This window comes from Physella acuta, unplaced genomic scaffold (genome assembly GCF_028476545.2).
Source record: "Physella acuta isolate Inbredline_101_S28 unplaced genomic scaffold, ASM2847654v3 ptg000432l, whole genome shotgun sequence".
NCBI classification, from domain to species: domain Eukaryota; kingdom Metazoa; phylum Mollusca; class Gastropoda; family Physidae; genus Physella; species Physella acuta.
In genome coordinates this window covers 87,460-101,528 of record NW_026731951.1, presented here as the reverse complement: position 1 = coordinate 101,528, position 14,069 = coordinate 87,460, and positions in this window count along the sequence as shown.

Below are 14,069 nucleotides of genomic sequence, written 5' to 3'. Positions count from 1 at the left end.
TTTGGTTACATTTTTTTTTTTTAAATAACGTACTAAACGTTACATACTTTTAATTGCGTATTTTGTTCGATTATGTTGATACACTTTCACACAAATCTCAAGCTTGACGATCTAGGTTTTACTATAAGACTGCATGACGTCCTAGGGCACGTTCTGTAGGTAATAACCATTCGATATGTCGTAGTTGGCTTTCTATAGTATTTTTGCATTTCTCAATTAACAGGTACTATCCGTGTCTTTTACTATATTTATGGTAATTTAACCGTATTTTCTTTCAATGCTTCGCTTTGTGTCCACATTTACTTAAGATTTTATTTTACATACCTAGATAAACTATGTGCTGATTTATGCAATGATCATAGAGTTAAAAATAATAATATTATTACAAAAAGTAAAATGTTTAAAGAAGTTGTATTTTTTTTTATTATGGCATTACAATGCTAAATATAGTATTTATCATTAAACTTGTAAACTACAAATATGTAATTGCTTTATTTGTTCTGTTTCATTTTCGAAAAAAAATAGTTTTTATGTATTGCAATCGTTCAGGACATAAGCTAGACATACAGACACACAAACATACTCATATAAACACACATGCAGACACACATACAAATGCATATATAGACACACACTGAAAATGTAAAGGTCAACGTTTTAACAAATGTCCGTCGGTACATCCATTAAACCTAATCCCCTCCACACACCCCACTGGAAAAAAATGTCTAAAAGAAGCAGTGACTCTATGGACACTACTTCATTAAATGAAACCAGAGTGATACAAGGCCATCTGCCATCATTAACGTAATTTGAAAGCAACCATCAGCCGTGTAGTCGTCCATACGTCCTACATATCAAGCCCAGTTATAAAACAACAAGAAAATGGTTATCTACTTACAAGCCATACTATCCAAGTAAATTTTTAATGTAATGCTTATTTCGTAACAAAAATTATTGATAATACATCTATATATAGACATTTTTTTCACATTTAGATAAATGAGCACTAACTTGCATCGATTGTGAATGCCTATGTGTGATTAGTAAATATGGACGCTGGAGAAAATATAGGTTAGTTTCAGTACATTTTACTATTTTTAATGCAAATTTTATCTAGTTATAAATGTAATCCAATCTATGCTAACGTTATAAAACACAAACAGATCATTACATTTCATTTACCTCTAACTTGTTCTCCTGTTTAGAGTAACTCTTATGAAGAAATCCTTTAAACGTGGCACACATTTGATTTATACTTAGATCTCTGAACCTAGATCTAGATCTAGATTTATAATCTAGTTCAATTTGTTTTAAACTGTGACACTTAGCTGAGGCTAAAGTTTTACTACTATTATGATGAGGCTAATTGTTGTACTCATTTTAAATAAAACTAAACGTTTGAAAGCGATTGGGCATAAGTGCTGACCAAACTATCCCCTTTCATATGTCGGGATCACTGCCCCATGTGTCTAGACACGAAAGGGAATATACATAATATATATATATATATATATATATATATATATATATATATATATATATATATATATATATATATATATATATATATATATATATATATATATATATATATATATATATATATATATTCTTTTTAGATCATCTTCTGAGTACAACAACAAAATGGACTCTAAGCTATCTCTGATTACCGTGTTTGTCTACACTTTTGTAAAGTTTACACCATCATGTAAGTTTCCGACATGTACCCTATACAGCATACAACACACATCTTGGCCTATCACCAAGACGAACCTCACTATAAAAATATTCTTGGGCACGGTATTTAGAGAGCAGTATGTTTCAATTAAAGTTGTTCACATTTACATTGTCCCCTGCCGTATTTGACACTAGCTAGTTTGTCTACGGAGACAGTTTTAGGACATTTGATTCGTCCATTGATTATAAGGTGTGTAAATCAGAAGCTATCAAGGTATGCAAACGTTGCGTAGTTATCTTTAAATGCGGCATGGTATAATATTATAATTATACATCATGTATAAATAGGAACATTTTAGCGCCCCAGTCTATATCATGAAGAATCGTGGATTGTACAGCAGGTCTAATAAGTTATACAAATTTCAAGTTTCTGGGAAATAAATATAGTTGTCATAGAAAGCTAAAGTCCCAAGTCGAAGTTTTCGTTTGACTAGTAAGTGTTCAGCTACCATGGTAAAAGAAGATATCGTAATCCACGGTAATCCAGCTAAATCACATACTTCTGTTACTTTAACTCTTTCGATCATGGCTACACGTTTTATCAAAGAAACGACGTAATAAAGACCATAAGAGCTACGTCGTCGTATCGACAAATACATTAACTGACATATTGGCGTTCTATAATCCTGGAATCAACTTTATGTGCACCGAAATGGGTTTACTGTTGATAATTTTATAAGGTACATTATTATTAATACTGTCTATTTAATAACTAAAACATAATTCCAATCAGGAACCAATCCATTTAAACACGTGCTTTATCATTAAAAAGGCCAAACATGAACTAAATCATCTTTGGACGAAGCCCTGTATGTAAACCTCCTGTGTGTATAGCGACCGATGTGGACCAAACGTATATGGACAAATCACGTTGACAAAACAAACATATACTTACACATCCTACACACATACTAATCGCCTTATGAAATTGTGTATTATTGATTAAGATTATGATTTCACATCCTAGATGTTCAATATTTCCCCTCAAATGTGTATATACTGTTCATTAATTTAATTAAACTATTCTGTAAACCAATGTTCAATAAATGTCATATCTCAAACGCTATTTAATGACTCCCCCGTTTGTTACCCATGTTGAAATGCACTATCATGTATATATTGTATTCAAATAATTAAGCAGTATTTGTGCATCTAAGTTATTTAGTTACACAATAAGAGAACGTGTTTTTTATACGAAGTGACATAGATTTGAAGTCAATACATACGTACTACAGCTTACATCTGTAAACACAGCGAGTAAATATTGCCTAAACAAAAGTTATACACATTACACACAATGAATTACAAAAACATTTCACGTCTACTCCAACTCCCTACAAAAAAATACAATGTATACGCAAACATAAAAACCAATACAACTGCCTGTATGTAAATAATATAATTAAAAAAACATACACAATGGGAGGTCATATAGTTGTTAGACGGACATAATGAGGAAATAATGTAGTGTCGCTGTATTCATTTTGTATAGCTTCAGTATGTGAAACTGGCTGGTTCGGCTCTAGCTGTCAGTACAAATGTCACTGTGTCAACAACCAATGTGATGTTGACGGAAAGTGTACAGGAGGATCTACATGTGTCAGGGGCTGGTTTGGTCTTCTATGTCAATATCGTGAGTAGTTTTAATTTAACTTTTGACAAAAGTGTACAGGCTATTGGAATCTTGCATTTTTATTATTGTTTTGTTTCATCAAACAGAGGACCTGACAACAGATCAGCCAGGAACGACAACATCAAACAGCATATTAACAGATGGCGATGACGCGACGTGTGACAGTGTTCAAACGTTTACTGTGTCTTGGAATAATTCTTATGTTGTCATGTGGCTTAGAGTTGTTTTCGAAGTACCTGGTATGTACATTTTAATTAGACAACATGGTGTAGGGTTTAAGAAATGGAAATTAAACTGGTGAGTAGGCTAGACAATAAAAGACACAATAAACCGGGAGAGATCTCCCCTAAACTTTCTCGAATATTGTTATATAAAAAAACAGGGGATGGGAACTCGGGATATAGACATGAATTTTAATCCATTTTAAATACTTAAACTTTTTAAAATAGAATACAATCTCGTAGAAAAAAAAAGAATTGCACACTGTAACAACATGAACTTCATTGTTGTTATTGTGGGTACGTTGAATAAACTCACACGAGCAATAGTAGTAGCTTCAACTATAACTTTATTTACACTTTATACAAGAATTAATAGATCCATAGTAAATCCATAGTCACAACTGGTATAAGTACAATCACAGTCACGAATCAAAGTGACGTAGTGACATCCTACATTCACAGTCACAGTCCAAGCGCAAGCACCCCCGTTCACCTTTCGCTCTACCTTTTATACGGTCCATTCTCTCCCCTTACGTACATGAGCGATCTCACCCAAAAGCATGGGAAAATACATGACGAGCCGCTCAGACAGTCCTTCCGCTAGCCAGTTACTCTTCATTCATGCAACTTCATGTAAAACACAATATAATATAAACATACCTAATTATACAGTCTGTGACACACACCAGTTAACGCCAAATAAAATGTGCATAATAGTGCGGAATATTATTAAAAGAAAAGTTTCCTTTTCAAACCTGACGGTCTATAGGGCAAGTGAAGTAGAGTTCACTTGTTTCTGTGACCTCGGCATATGAAGGGATAGTGTGGTCAGCACTATGCCCAGCCGCCTTTACTTTCCCTAACATGAGTTAGGTACCCATCAGGGTTGGGTGGACTCAGGGACGGTCTACTGACTTGAATCCGGATTTGAACTCGAGACTTACGGGTAGGCGGCCCAGCTCTCTACCGCTAGACCACTCCGTCCCCGGAATATTATTAATACTTTATAAATTGACATTAGTTTTTGAGAAATTGGAAATAGCGTAAATTAGTACTTCCGGTTAACGGAAATTACTCAAAATTTGAAAGGTAGAGAAATAGATCTTTTACTTACATGTGAAATTTAATTTATCTATCTGAAATAGTATTCAAGTTAGAGGCTTTTGAAAAATTCAAAGTACAAAAAGTACCACTTCCGGTTATCGAAAATCGAAATCGCTGAAAAGTTGATACGTATATACGATTTTGATAAAATGCTTATATATGAAATTTATATTCCTAGCTGTAACGGCACTCAAGTTATCGTGTTTACAGACACACACAGACACACATATACAAATACTCACAGTCAAATGGACAAGATTGCAAAATTATGTTTTTCCGTATCAGTGAGTAGTAAAACGTCGAGATTTGTAAAAATCTCGATTTTTTTGCACGATTACAAGACTTCCTCTATACTTCGTATATACGAGAAAGTAAAAATCACTTCTTCTACTTTCTTAATTCTATTGTTGGAAGAAATTCCCTCCACCACAATTAAGTATTACGTATCAACTTGTTATGCGCCATATCGGCTGTTGACTCCGATTCCAGCCAGCATTGCTTTTTTTATTTGTCTTTGTCCAACTTATTATTTGAACAGTCTACAAGGCAGCAGTTGTTAGATGTTGGCGTTGTCTCTTCTAGATAAGTGGCTGTCCCCAGCTATCGAGCCTTATCTGCCTGGGAAGTTTCAAACATTAGTTTCTAAATTTCTAAATTTATTTTTCAAACCCGAAGATACGTTTTTACAGAAGCGTTTTTCTTTTGAAAACATTAACTGGCAGGCACTTTAAAAATTAAGAACCGAATCAATCTTGAGTTCATTGTAGATTTGTTAATGAGTAATAATATAGTTAACTGAATTCATATAAATAAAAATATATGCAATGTTAATTTATACCATTATTAAAACTAAACGTTTCTGAAATGAGGGTTTAAAAAGGGCGTTTCTGTTAATTCAATAATTTGAGGCGTAATTTATATAACCATTTAGATTAGCAAGTACTTTAAAAACAGAGTACTTTTTAAACATATTTAATTAAAAATGAGATATTTATTCTCTATACATCTTTATAGGTGTTTATTCCCGTTAGATGTTTTTGGTTTCCTTTCATCGCCGACTGTTTTTCTTGCAAAACATAATATATTCATCACATTGTAATATCGCACAATGTGGCAACTAAGACCATTTTATTTGAATATCGATTTTCAACCCATTGAGTTTTAGGTTTAGGTGAAAACGTATTGCGTAACCTTGCGAAGTAGAGTATGGTGTAATGGAAACATGCTATATTTAATCAGCTGTGTATTACGAGGTTTATTTGTACCCTCTTTGTTTAACTGAAAGAATAGTGCTAAAAATGTTTCCGATAAAAACCGGTCTAAAATCAATAAATAAAATGCTACTTTAATTTATCAAGTGCTGTTGATTTATATTTTAATCACTTGCTCAGGTTTCAGCACATTTATTAAATGTTTAGACGTATTGTTTTGTTTACCTAGTGGTTAAATATGTCCTTAACAACATAGTAAGACGTCTAAATATAGACAAACAATACTAAACAATTAAAAAAAAAAGACGATCAAATTTCGGATCTTAGCCTCCTACTACAAGTTTACGGTTTTAAAAAAAAAAATCCATACTTTATATATATATATATATATATATATATATATATATATATATATATATATATATATATATATATATATATATATATATATATATATATATATGTATATATCAGACTTGACACGAACTAGCGAAGTTACGTTTATCAAAACGGATGGGACAAGGGTTAACTGCATTGATGAGCAGGTGATAATATTCACGCTTAAAGTCACGGATATTCATTGTTCTACCAACACACTGAACAGCGAAATTCTCCTAAATTTGAAGTCAAATAAATCTGTTTGCTCTGTCTACATCAGCGGTGGTAAATTTTCAAAAACTTTGTTTATTGTTTTTTAATTTTTTGTATGTATGTTTAAACAAAAATATAGATCATATAACTATTTTATGTGTACATTAAAAACGTCGTGCTATTTGTGGCATAATTTGATGTTGTTTGTAAACTAATATTTTTATCATGTTGGTATTCAAACAATGAGTTTATTATTGTCCATTTAACTAAAATTGGTTATAAGATTTGTATCAGCATTTTATCAAACATTATCAAGCGGTAGATGTGTACTAAACGTGTACTGTTTGTCAGACGCTGACACATTTCCTGATTGTGTACACACGTTCCCTAAGATAGCGTGCACTGCACTCTGTATAAGAATGGCAATCAAGCTATCACACAATACAAGCACGGGTTTGTGCTAACTAGCGACTTGCATTTATAAATGTAAAGCTCACAAACATTCATTCCTTTGACGATAGTATAAGTATACGTCAGTCATCTCGCGAGGTACGTAGGTAGGTATCGTGTTAGGTAAAGCCCACTCTTTATTTTAAAGAATGTTTATAACATGATATGCTATTAAGTTGTTATTGAATATATATATATATATATATATATATATATATATATATATATATATATATATATATATATATATATATATATATCCCATATATCCGTTTATCCCCCGGTCCGCCGACCCAACCCACCCACCCGGGAATAGGGCTTTACCCCCCTGTCAATTACCACCCTGTCATTTACCCCCAGCCCAGTAGAATATTACCCCCACCCCCCCCCTCCCCAAACGGACATTGCAGAGGGTTGGAGTTAAGTTTAGGGTTAGAGTTAGGGTTAGGGTTAGTGTCCATTGAGGTAGTTGTCGCAATCGGGTAAGTGTCCATTCGGGACTTTGTCGTAGACCCCTACCTACCTACCTACCTTCGTACCTATCTATCTAATATATATATATATATATATATATATATATATATATATATATAGATATAGATATAGATATAGATATAGATATAGATATAGATATAGATATAGATATAGATATAGATATAGATATAGATATAGATATAGATATAGATATAGATATAGATATAGATATAGATATAGATATAGATATAGATATAGATATAGATATAGATATAGATATAGATATAGATATAGATATAGATATAGATATAGATATAGATATAGATATAGATATAGATATAGATATAGATATAGATATAGATATAGATATAGATATAGATATAGATATAGATATAGATATAGATATAGATATAGATATAGATATAGATATAGATATAGATATAGATATAGATATAGATATAGATATAGATATAGATATAGATATAGATATAGATATAGATATAGATATAGATATAGATATAGATATAGATATAGATATAGATATAGATATAGATATAGATATAGATATAGATATAGATATAGATATAGATATAGATATAGATATAGATATAGATATAGATATAGATATAGATATAGATATAGATATAGATATAGATATAGATATAGATATAGATATAGATATAGATATAGATATAGATATAGATATAGATATAGATATAGATATAGATATAGATATAGATATAGATATAGATATAGATATAGATATAGATATAGATATAGATATAGATATAGATATAGATATAGATATAGATATAGATATAGATATAGATATAGATATAGATATAGATATAGATATAGATATAGATATAGATATAGATATAGATATAGATATAGATATAGATATAGATATAGATATAGATATAGATATAGATATAGATATAGATATAGATATAGATATAGATATAGATATAGATATAGATATAGATATAGATATAGATATAGATATAGATATAGATATAGATATAGATATAGATATAGATATAGATATAGATATAGATATAGATATAGATATAGATATAGATATAGATATAGATATAGATATAGATATAGATATAGATATAGATATAGATATAGATATAGATATAGATATAGATATAGATATAGATATAGATATAGATATAGATATAGATATAGATATAGATATAGATATAGATATAGATATAGATATAGATATAGATATAGATATAGATATAGATATAGATATAGATATAGATATATATATATATAGATAGATATATATATATATATATATATATATATAGATAGATATATATATACATATATATACATATACACACACATATATACATATCTAATATTATATAATATAATATAATATAATCCCATGTAATTTGAGTAAAAGTAACGTATACTTCGTTCTATCGTGTTAGGTCGTAATGTCGCCCTAAAACAAGCAACCTCGCTATCAAGTACTTACTCGAGTCAAGGTATCACCTACGAGGCCAGTACAGCTGTAGACGGCAATCGGAGTGGGAATCTTACAGCAGATAAATCTTGTACACACACCTTCTACGGCTCGTCTGGTTGGTTTAAGGTCGTCTTTAGTCAGCCATGGTATCTGAACAGATACGTGCTCTATAACAGATGTAAGTGGTATTTTATCTTGTAATGTATGCACAATCAGTAACTAAATATAATAATAGTGTACGTTGCTAAGTAATAATCAATAAAGCGAATTGTATGTTTTTCAGTGCAAAATAGAGAACGGCTTAAAGGATTTATTTTACAAAGCTTTAGTTCGAACAATATTCTACAATTTTCTTACACGGATACAAACCCATCCGCTGACGTTCCTGTTTACCACGTGACAACCAGGCCTGCAGCAATGCCAATTTCGTATGTGAAGGTGACTGCTACAGGCATACTAACGCTGTGTGAGGTCGAGGCTTATAGCGGTAATGAAACACAGGGGAATTAAAAAATACAAATAATTCATATACAAATAGCAGAAAAAATGCAAAAATATAGCTTAAAATAATAACTCCTTAAATCAAAGTAGGCCTACAGTTTAGTTTTAGTTTTTGTTATGGCATAATCTCCCGATGTAAATGGCTATTACATCATTACATAAATACCCTTGTAATGATTTCATGTCATTTTCTGCTGGTAACAAACATTTGCTTTGCCTGCTTTCATCGTAGATCAACGCTGCACGGCTAAAATGTATGGGCTCGAATGTTCCAGTCCTTGCAACTGTGACAAAACAGAGGAGAAATGTATAGAAGCTACTGGCGCTTGCCCATCGGGTTGTCCTGCAGGGTTTGAAAGTTACGGCTGCTCTAAAGGTGAGTTCATGTAAGTAAACCAAACGTTATAGATGCAGAAAGAGGAGGAAGATTTATTGCGAGCTGACCCACGACGTATCATTAATTGTTTTATTTCTTTTTTTCAGTAATTCATAATTTGTTAATTCGAAACTACCAATGCTGCGACTGAAAATATTTTGCTTTAAAACACTATCAGTAGCTAGTGAAGGACGATTATCCTCACCCTCACTTTCCACTCATCTCCCACTCTCTCCCCCCCCCCCCACCCCAGCCCCCGTGAAAGCAGCCGTCCGTGACGACAGTTTATAGAAGACAATGAAGTGATCAAGCAGAAATGGATATTACTTCCCCTTAGTTTAAAATCTATATGTATAATTCTCTTCTTGGATACCCTAGAAAACACCAAGCTGTGTATAATTCTCTTCTTGGATACCCTAGAAAACACCAAGCTGTAAGCGCGCCTCCTTGCAGCATACTCTCCTCCTCTCTAGGCATACCGCTACCACACCCACCCCCACATTGTCTGGTGAGCTGTGGTTCACGCTAAATGTTTACAATCGTAGAGCCGGGTTAGGTGACGCTTATTAGGGGCATATAATTTAGTTTGAAACGATTTTAAACTTAGGGTAGGTAACTAAGAGGAGGCTGCTTTCACATGGGGTGAAAGGAGGGTGGGGGGGGGGGTATCGTCCTTAACCACCTACTGATAGTGTTTAAACGCAAGTATTTTCAGTGGCAGCATTGGTACTGTCGAATTCACAAATTATGAATTACTAAAAAGTAGAAAATAAAACAACTAAATAGCGGCGTATGATTTGCCGCTCGTTGTTTAAAACCCCTTAATAACCGTCACTTATTGGACCCGTCTCTACGATTGTAAAGAGCTCACCAGACAGGTGGGGTTGGGTGTGGTATAGACATGGTCTGATGAGCATACGTGTTGGTGTACTCCATGGTCAGTCCATGAAAAGAATTATATATATATATATATATATATATATATATATATTTATATATACATATATATATATATATATATATATATATATATATATATATATATATATATATATATATATATATATATATATATATATATATATATATATATAATGTTCGTATTTACCCTCATTTTTATTTTTTCATATATCTTTCGTAATTTTTTGTTGGTAGTGTGTACTCACTCACACTATGGCCCAAAATGTGCAGAGAATTGCAAAACTTGCCTGAATCAACAATGCAACAATGTCGACGGTTCGTGTCCATCCTGTGCTCCTGGTTACAGAGGGAGCTCTTGTAAAGAAAGTAAGACATTATTTTGTTACCTAAGCAATTCTGAATAGTTGAAAAACTTAGGTATACAAAACGATATCCAGTACACAGTGGCGGAACTAGGAAAAATGGGCCACCCCGCAAACAAAATTTTTGGGCCCCCCATATATATATATATGTATATATATATATATATATATATATATATATATATATATATATATATATATATATATATATATATATATATATATACACAATACGAACATAGGATACTCCTTTTTGGCCTGATCGGGTTTTGAAAAAAAAATTCAATTAAATCTTATCACAACAACAATGTCATGTGTATGAGTGCATTGGTCTGTTTTGAAAATCTCTGTTTTCATTTATGTTTAATACTCCTATTCATATAGTCGGTCAAAAGTATATCAATCGTGAGAAGCTTTGTATAAATAATGGTGTCTCGTGTTATGTTTATTTTTATGTTTTTTTGTATTTATATTATTAATTTTAACTACCTTTCATTTTTATACTGTACCATTCCTTAGTACTTTTTTTAAAAATAATAATTAAGACCAGTAATTGCTGTTTAATTTGGTTTTTACAAATCTATTAAAAAGAGCGTTTGAGCAATCCTATTTGACTATTTGAAAAAGGGAAATAATTTATGGAAGTGGTTTGAGCGTTTGCCTATCTTTCATTACGTAACAGCATGTCTAAGCTACTATATAACATCACTACTGTATTAGATCTGTTATCTGTTTGTTATTTACAGAACCACTATCAAGGTGCCAGTGACTAAACTAATATATATATATATATATATATATATATATATATATATATATATATATATATATATATATATATAATATAAGCGGGCTGAGCGTGTGTCAGTCTGTCATCGCTATAGATTTTGAAGCCATATCGCACCATACTATGCTTTTCAGTACACCACAGTGTCTTATTATAAGTAATAGAGTAGGGTTTGTTTATATAACAGCATAGAGCTATTTTATAATTGCCACCGGTTTTACTTTTTTGCATAACGTAAAGAAAATATTAAATACACGTACATTGCTAAAACATATTAAAAAGATCAATGTCAAATATCATTTTCGTTTATAATCCTAGAAAAAATGGATACATTTTTGTAAAAGTAGGCAGAAAAAACTAATTAATTCAACTTTTTTTGGTTGTAATTTTTGCAAGGGAGGTAATTTGAAAATATATTTAACTCATCAATAATTTTTTTTATTACTACCGCATTGATTATTATATGTTAAGGTTCATAATTAAAAGAGAAAAATGTTAAGATTATTTAAATTATTTATTATTATTTTCTAATTAGTCTATGATTTCTCAAAAATTACTATCTGTTTGCTTTTGTTTTTCGGTGTTATGGAAACAGATGTTAAAATTAGACATTTTGAGAATAATGGAAAGGCTCTCTCTGTGCGCAGACGCCGGGGAAAACGTGTTTTTAATATTCAACTCACTCTCAATAATTTAAGTTATTTTTTTTTATTACTACCCCATTGATTATTATATGTTAAGGTTCATAAGTAAAATAAAAAAATGTTAAGATTATTTACATTATTTTCTAATTAGACTATGATCCCTCAAAATTACTATCAAAATTACTATTTTTTGTTTTTGTTTTTCGGTGTTAACAGATGGTGAAAATTTAGAATTATAGTATAGAGAATGCTGGAAAGGCTCTCTCTGGGCGCGGACGCCTAGGATAAGCATGTTGTTCGGTGGTGATTCTATTGTTGTGGTTGTGTTGTGGTTGCGTTGTGTTGTGGTTGTGTTGTGGTTGTGTTGTGTTTGTGTTGTGGTTGTGTTGTGGTTGTGTTGTGGTTGTGTTGTGGTTGTGTTGTGGTTGTGTTGTGGTTGTGTTGTGGTTGTGTTGTGGTTGTGATGTGGTTGTGTTAGTTTTGTGTTGTGGTTGTGTTGTATATATATATATATATATATATATATATATATATATATATATATATATATATATATATATATATATATATATATATATATATAACACGCTATCGTTCGTGTATTTATTTGAGACGTTTGCCTTGTTTTCTAGAACAGTGTTTATTAAACGTAAACAATGTCGGTACTTTATTTCTTGGCTATTAGTTGTTGGAGCGTTAGTTTATCTACACTACCACCGATACGAGCCAGCTTAGTTAGTGGGGCGCTATCTATTCGCTTCTTGTAAGGCTAAGAGCGGAATGGGAGGTCTGAGAAAGGAACTTAAAAGGGACAACAAAGCACCGATGTGCTTTTATCCATCAGTACCAAATTTGGGATGGTCTCAAAAAGCCGTCTTAATATCTAGCGGCCTCTCGCGCAATTGATGTTTTTTAAAAAGATTTTTGCCAACAACGCGTGTATTTGATTGTAGGAAAATGAATATACAAGAGCGTGATGGTGTCTATAGTATAAAGATACTCCAACCGCAGCTACAGTTTTCTTTTTTCAAAACAACCATCAGGTCAAAAATGCAAGAAAATTAATTTTAACTATAAAAAAAAAATGATTATGGGCGGCTTTGGGCCCCCTAAACGGCGTGCCCCCCCCCTCATTGCGGGGTCTGGTGGCACTGTAGTTCCGCCCCTGCTAGTACATCAACAAAATGTTTCCCAACGAAATTATATATATATATATATATATATATATATATATATATATATATATATATATATATATATATATATATATATATATATATATATATATATATATATATATATATATATATATATATATATATATATATATATACATATATATATATATACATATATATATATATATATATATATATATATATATATATATATATATATATATATATATATATATATATATATATATATATATATATATATATATATATATATATATATATATAATATATAAAGCTCAGTTCTGTATGTAAAAATACATGTTTGTCGTTGACATACTTCCATGGATTAAAGTGTTAGATATATTTAAAGTCCTTACGGTCTAAATTTAT